General features: G+C 43.7%; 2 pseudogenes; both read right to left on the bottom strand.

Annotated features, from left to right (window-relative positions):
- Window positions 1–734: 734 nt before the first annotated feature.
- Window positions 735–2,436, bottom strand: LOC101130299 (serine/threonine-protein phosphatase 2A catalytic subunit alpha isoform-like; annotated as a pseudogene).
- Window positions 2,437–4,857: 2,421 nt separating this feature from the next.
- LOC134759088 (ubiquitin-conjugating enzyme E2 variant 1-like) lies at window positions 4,858–7,076 on the bottom strand (annotated as a pseudogene).
- Between the last annotated feature and the right edge of the window lie 530 nt (window positions 7,077–7,606).

Here is a 7,606-nt window from a genome sequence, read left to right as displayed (position 1 = left end):
CCAGTGATCCAGTGATTGTTTTCTGCTACCCCTATGTACAGTCATGCTGAGTAAAGCTATAGCTAGATGGAGGTTAAATTGTATTCACAAAGTGAATTTACATCTTATTATCTGCGGTCTCTCAAAGAAAGCAAAAGTAACTGCAAACACCATGTTGCTCCAGCATAAAATGAACTGGTTTATTCTAAAGTGGTCACAGCTTGGTGACAAAAAGCTTTGTATTTTTATATGGCACAGCTTTTGGTCCATGTGAAAACAAATTTTTTGAATGTTAACTATTTTCTGACACTTTGGAGTTACTGTTGCTGTCCCCATTTCCATTAAGTCAATATACAATTCATGGCAATCCTGTTCAAATTTAAAATTCTTTTTCTTTTTCTTTTTCTTTTTTTTTTTTTGAGATGGATTTTTAGTCTTTTCTCCCAGGCTGGAGTGCAATGGCACGATCTCGGCTCACTGCAACCTCTGCCTCCTGGGTTCACGCAATTCTCCTGCCTCAGCCTCCCCAGTAGCTAGGATTACAGGCGCATGTCACCATGCCCGGCTAATTTTGTGTTTTTAGTAGATTTTAGTGTATTTTGTATTTTTAGTAGATTTTAGTGTATTTTATATTTTAGTTTCACCATGTTGTCCAGGCTGGTCTTGAACTCCTGACCTCAGGTGATTCTCCCGCCTTGGCCTCCCAAAGTGCTGGGATTACAGGCGTGAGCCACCATGCCCAGCTTAAAATTTCATTACAGGAAGTAATCTGGGGTACAATGAGTAACATGTGGCTTGCCTCTGTGAGGTGCTGGGTCATACTGCAAAAAAAGAGTATTTTAGAGTATTATCAAGTTCCATGATTGCAGTGTGATTACCACAATGATAGCAATAGTTTGGAGTACTGAAGATGGCTACTACATTCCAGTCATGACACCAGTTATGTCCCACCATCACCAGCTGGTGAGCTCTAGACACCAACCTGAGGCCATTGGCATGATTAAATGTCTCAGAAGTATCTTGCCCAAAGGTGTAACCATCTCCTCAAAGAGATATACCCCAGCCACCATGGTCATCTGGATCTGAGTATAGCAAGTCACCCATTGGACCCTCATGGGGAATTTTCTGTAGGCAATTCAGTGTTCTGATGTGATGCAGTGTATCTACAGATGGTGACAGACCACCATGGAGACAGAAGAGCTGCCCATCCACCAAGGCAGTGAGAGGAAGATGGCCTGTAAAGGCCGGGCATGGTGGCTCATGCCTGTAATCCTAGCGCTTTGGGAGACCAAAGCAGGTGGATCACTTATGCCCAGGAGTTCAAGACCAGCCTAAGCAACATGGTGAAAAACTCATCTCTACAAAAAAATACAAAAAATTAGCCGGGCATGATGGTGCACGCCTGTAGTCCCAGCTAACTGGGAGGCTGAAGTAGGAGGCTCACTTGGGCCAGGGAGATTGAAGCTGCAGTGAGCCATCTTTGTGCCCTTGGACTCCAATCTGGGTGGCCCGGTCTTTGAAAAAAAAAAAATCTGGAAAATATTTCTAAACATTTGCATTTCCATGCTTTCTTAAACACTCTTCATAGGAACCATAAACTTGTGTGATCTGCCTGCTCTCATGATTCCTTGGAAGAATGGTGACGCATTCATGGTAAGAAATCTTAAGAGCTAGGAGCAGCATAACTATTTCAATTGAATAATATCCTCTGTCAATATAATCTCCTGTAAACAAGTAATTTGTATCTGGTAATTTTCTATTAATTTTTTTTTGAGACAGGATCTCGCTATATTGCCCAGACTGGTCTTGAACTCCAGGACTCAAGCAATCCATCTGCCTTGGCCTCTGAAAATGCTAGGATTACAGGTATGAGCCACCACATCCAGCCTGTATCTGTATCTGGTAATTTTCTATTTTTGTTTTGTTTTTGTTTTTGTTTTTTTTTTGAGACGGAGATCTCACTCTATCACCCAGGGTGGAGTGCAGTGGCACGCTCTCAGCTCACTGCAACCTCCGCCTCCCAGGTTCAAGTGATTCTCCTGCCTCAGCCTCCTGAGTAGCTGGGAAGCTAATTTTTGTATTTTTAATAGAGACAGGGTTTCACCATGTTGGCCAGGCTGGTCTCCAACTCCTGACCCCAAATGATCTGCCCGCCTCAGCCTCCCAAAGTGCTAGGATTACAGGCGTGACCCATCGTGCCCGGCCATCTGGTAATTTTCTAAACAGTTCCATGAGAACATGAAATTGCCCATGCTTATCTCCAGAGACAGTGACTGGACACCAAACCTCTTGTGCATTGGATTCTTCTGTCAGGATTTCTTTAGCCTCCTTGCAGAGGCTCTTGACCTGGGACTTGGATAGCTACTTTCTCTGGTTCGCCTGGGACTTGGATAGCTACTTTCTCTGGTTCAGCTGCTTGATCCACTGGTCCAGCTCCTTGGAGAACACCTCATCCATGATGCCACCTGCCCGAGCTGGCTGCTGCACACGGGCCACATGCATCTGTGGCCACTGACAGTTGCTTGGTGCTGCTGCTGGCCCACAGACTCTCCACAGTGCTCGGCCAACAACTACTGTGTCTCTTCCCTACTCACTCTGGCTCCAGAGCTTGGTTCTCTGAAATCGTGAGTATTTCAAAATACTTGAAACAACAAAGTTCAATTGAGTTCAAAGTCCACTTACATCATTTCAAGCAATTTCATTCATTCATGCCAGAAAAGCAAGTACGGTTAGAGTCTTCCATTAAAATTTCAATTTCATTTTAAAATTTTGCGCAGGAATTTTGTGTAGCTGTTTCAAACACAAAATCTAAAAATTGATGTGCACAGAAGGAAGCTCAGATCTCTGAATAAAACTTTTGAAAAGATTTTATTTGGAAGTATTTACAAATTCAACATTTAATATCTTTGCTAATTGTTTTTCAGGGGTATCCCAGGCCCATGAAATTAGATGATTATAATCCTTGGTTTATGGTACATTCTTTTTTTTTTTTTTTTTTTTTTGAGACAGAGTATTTTACTATGTCACCCAGGCTGGAGTGCAGTGGTGCGATCTCAGCTCACTGCAACCTCCGCCTCCTGGGTTCAAGTGATTCTCCTGCCTCAGCCTCCCAAGTAGCTGGGATTACAGGTGCACGCCACCACGTCCAGCTAATTTTTTTTTGTATTTTTAGTAGCGATGGGGTTTCACTACGTTGGCCAGGCTGTTCTCAAGCTCCTGACCTCAAGTGATCTGCCTGCCTCGGCCTCCCAAAGTGCTGGGATTACAGGCATGGGCCACCACGCCCGGGCAATGGCACATTCATAACGGGGTCCAGGGCCAGCATGGTGGCTTATGCCTGTAACCCTAACACTTTAGGAGGCTGAGGCAGGAGGATGGCTTGAGCCCAGGAGTTCAAGACCAGCCTGGGCAACATAGGGAGACCCTGTCTCTACAAAAAGTAATAACAAATTAGTTGGGTGTGTTGGCATGAGCCTATATTCCTAGCTACATGTGAGGCTGAGATGGAAGGATTGTTTGAACCCGGAAGTTCGAGGCTGAAGTGAGCTGTGATTGTGCCAATGTGCTCCAGCCTGGGTGACAAAGTGAGACCCTGTCTCTAAAAACACTTTGTCTCTGAAAAAAAAAGAAAAAAGAAAAGAAAAAAAAAGAGGCCAGGCCTGGTAGTGGCTCATGCCTATAATTCCAGCACTTTGGGACACCAAGGTATGAGGATTGCTTGAGGATTTTGAGACCAGCCCAGGCAACATAGTGAGATCCTCACCTCTACAAAAAATAGAAAAAATTAGCTGGGTGTAGTGTCACAGGCCTGTAGTCCTAGATACCTGGGAGGCCGAGGTGGGAGGATAGCTTGAGCCTGAGAGGTTAAGGCTGCAGTGAGCCGTGATTGTGCCACTGCTCTCCAGCCTGGGGCACAGAGCAAGACCACTTCTCAAAAACAAACAAATAATAATAATGTAACATCTCACCCCAAACCAAAGCTAGTACCTTGACTTTTTAGGTACAAATAACCATACGTGCATCCCCTGCAGCATGTATCCTGGACATTTTGCTTTTGTGGGCCTCTTCCTAAACACACATATACACGTGCACAAAAATATATATGTATACCAGACGTGTACAAAAATATATATGTATACGTATATTTTATGATTGCATTGGTAATAAAGAATATGTTGTTATATAGTAAAACATTTTATTTGAACTAAAAAGTTCATTAGTTTCTTCTGATTAAAAAGATAATAATGGCCGGGTGCGGTGGCTCACTTCTGTAATCCCAGCACTTTGGGAGGCTGAGGCTGGTGGATCATGAGCTCAGGAGTTCGAGACCAGCCTGGGCAACATAGCAAGGCCCCCATCTTTACAAAACACACAAAAATTAAAAATTGGTCAGGCATGGTGGCGCGTGCCTGTAGTTCCAGCTACTCGGGAGGCTGAGGCACGAGAATCGCTTGAACCAGGAGGCAGAGGTTGCAGTGAGCTAAGATAGCACAACTGCACTCCAGCCTGGGCGACAGAGTGAGACTCTGTCTCAAAAAACAAAACAAAACAAAACAAAAAACACATTTTCACAGACCCCTAAAAGTATTTTGGGCCCTAGGCACGGTGCCTATGGTGCTTCATGGATGAGTCAGCCTTCCTTCCCTGGCACCAGGTCCCCATCAGCCTGGGTCCTGTCTGCTCACCGTTCTCGTTTTCCTTGTTATAATTTCTTGCAATAATATGTATTCCTTAAGAGTACATTTTTGGTTATAGCACAACTTATATGTTTCAAATGGACCAAAATTAGTATCATTTACGGTATCTTAAGATAAATTTCCTTTGAATGAGCTTCTTTTCCTGTACTTTGAGGTCTACGAGATGTATCTAGAAAACTTACTACTGTGGAAAATGAAGTCGTTTAAAGCAAACTCCAGGGAGAAGGAGAAGGGCCTGTGGTTTTCCTTTTGGATAATTGCTGTAATGCTCTCCTTCAGGCAGCTGAGGGAGTTTCATGTTTTCACTAGACATCTTTAGGCGCTGAAGCTCTTGCAGGACAACTTTGATGTTATATGGATTCTGCCATTTTGCTAGCACTAATAAGATTCTTGGTCCACCACTCCATTAGAACTACTAACTCCATTCTTATTAATTTTTGTTACAAATCTTACAAATGGAGGTGCTGTGGAGTATTTAGGTCCATATTCTATTTTTGTAGCTGCATATTCTGTTTTCATAAATTGGCTACCATCTTGTGTTGCTGTTGCTCAAAGGCTCAAAAGAGTACTTTTAATGTTAGTCATTTTTAACTTCGCGAAATAATATAATCTTTTTTTTTTCCCCTGATATGGAGTCTTGCTCTGTCACCCAGGCTGGAGTGCAGTGGCACAATCTCCGCTCACTGCAACCTCTGCCTCCCGGGTTCAAGCAATTCTCCTGCCTCAGCCTCCCGAGTAGCTGGGATTACAGGTGCACACCACCACGCCCAGCTAATTTTTTGTATTTTTAGTAGAGACTACGGGGTTTCACTATGTTGTCCAGGCTGGTCTCAAACTCCTGACCTTGTGATCCGCCCACCTCAGCCTCCCAAAGTGCTGGGATTACAGGCGTGAACCACTGTGCCCAGCCTATAATCTTTTGAGATCTACTTTTCTCACTTACTATTAGATTGGCAAGATTAATTCATATCTGAGGCATGTCCCTGCAGTTCATTCATCTTGATTGCTGTCTATTGTGTACCATACATGAGCGTACCAAGGTCTATTCATCACTGTCCTATCCCATTTAGCATAGGGTGTGTTTTCACCCTGTCCTACAGGAAAAAAACAACCCCAATACTTCAATGGCTTGTTGTAGCAAACATTTATTTCTAGTTCTCATTCTGTGAGGCCAAGAGTCAGCTGCAGCTCTCCTAGGAAAGGGTCTTTTTCCAACGAAGAGGCCTAGCAAGGTGAAGAGGGAATTAATAATTATGAGCAAATGCAACTGATCCCAGATGGTTTCCAGTTTTACTGAATGGACAGTGCAGCTAGGGTAAAACTGCTGGGTCATAAGCTATAAGAATGTTTGGTTTTAGAAGATTATGCCAGACCTTTCCATAATGGTGTCACCAATTTAAATTTCCACCAGCAATATGCAAGAGATCCTGGAGCTCTACATCCTTCCAACACTCCATATTATGAAACTTTAAACTGTTGCAAATTGAAGGGATGTAAAATGGTGTTTCACCGAGCCTTGGTTTGTGTTTTCCTCATCACTAACAACGTTCGACATCTCTTTAAACTTACTGGCTATATGTGTTTCTTCTTCTCTTAAATGCCTGCTTGGCCAGCCATGGTGGCTCACGCCTGTAATCCCAGCACTTTGGGAGGCTGAGGGGGGTGGATCACCTGAGGTCATGAGCTCGAGATCAGCCTGACCAACATGAAGAAACCCCGTCTCTACTAAAAATACAAAAACTTAGCCGGGCGTGGTGGCGCGTGCCTGTAATCCCAGTTACTCGGGAGGCTGAGGCAGGAGAATCACTTGAACCTGGGAGGTGGAGGTAGTGGTGAGCCGAGATTGTGCCATTGCACTCCAGCCTGGGCAACAAGAGCGAAACTCCATCTCAAAACAAAAAACAAACAAACAAAAAACTCCTGCTCATACCTTTTGTGTCCATTTTTCTTTCTTACTGAATTGTAGAAGTTTTTTTTTTTTTTTTTTTTTTTTTTTTTTTTAAGGGGCTTGCTCTGTCCCCTAGACTAGAATGCAGTGGTATGATCATGGCTCACTGTAGCCTCGACCTCCCTGGGCTCAGGTGATCCTCCCACCTCAGCCTCCCGAGTAGCTGGGACCACAGGCAGTCCACCTATATTTTCTACTAATAGTTTTAAAGTTTTATTTTTTAAATTTAAGTCCTTAAAACATCTAGTGCGGATGTTTGTTTATGTTGTGAAGTAATTTTTCCAGCTCTGTTTATTGGCCCATCCTCCCTTTCTTCACTGTGATATGCCACTCCTGCCGCATATATATACCATATATATGTGGATCTGATTCTGGTCTCTCTACTCCTTCTCAGGGGTCAATGTGTCTGTCCCTATGTGGATACCGTACTGTCTTAATGGCTGTAGCTTCATCGTGGGTCCTGATTCCGGGCAGGGGTGATGAACCCTGCCCCACTCCACCCCCGCTACTCTGCCCAGTAACAGGGAGAAGCACCCTCTGCTGGCTCTGCTCCTTCCAAATAAGTGGCCTCAGGCATACTGTCTATTTCCCTTTTGAATCTTGGTATTCTTGTGCGTAAACCAGGGAGTAATGATTCTACCTCTTAAGAATGTTCTGAGCATCCAATAAGACTGTACATAAATAAAGCTTCTGGCACAGCGCCTATTTGTTGGGCCTGAATGTTTGTGAAATGGGGTCCAGAGACGTTCAATGACGTGCTCAAGGTCACAGGACCAGACCCATAATATGCTGTCTTCTCACTGCTGAGCTTCAAAGACCATTTCCAGACAAGTTAGCCTTCTCAGGAGTCTTTCTTCCATTTTCTTCCCTTCCAGAAAAAAAGAAAGGAAAGAAAGAAAGAAAGAAAGAGAGAAAGAAAGAAAGCAAAGCAAAGCAAAGCAAAGAAAGAAAAGAATCCATTTCCAAAAGCTCATAGCATACC

Source organism: Gorilla gorilla, chromosome 1 (genome assembly GCF_029281585.2).
Source record: "Gorilla gorilla gorilla isolate KB3781 chromosome 1, NHGRI_mGorGor1-v2.1_pri, whole genome shotgun sequence".
Lineage (NCBI taxonomy): Eukaryota > Metazoa > Chordata > Mammalia > Primates > Hominidae > Gorilla > Gorilla gorilla.
Note: the sequence above shows the minus strand (reverse complement) of the source record. Positions and strands in the feature narration are given on the sequence as shown.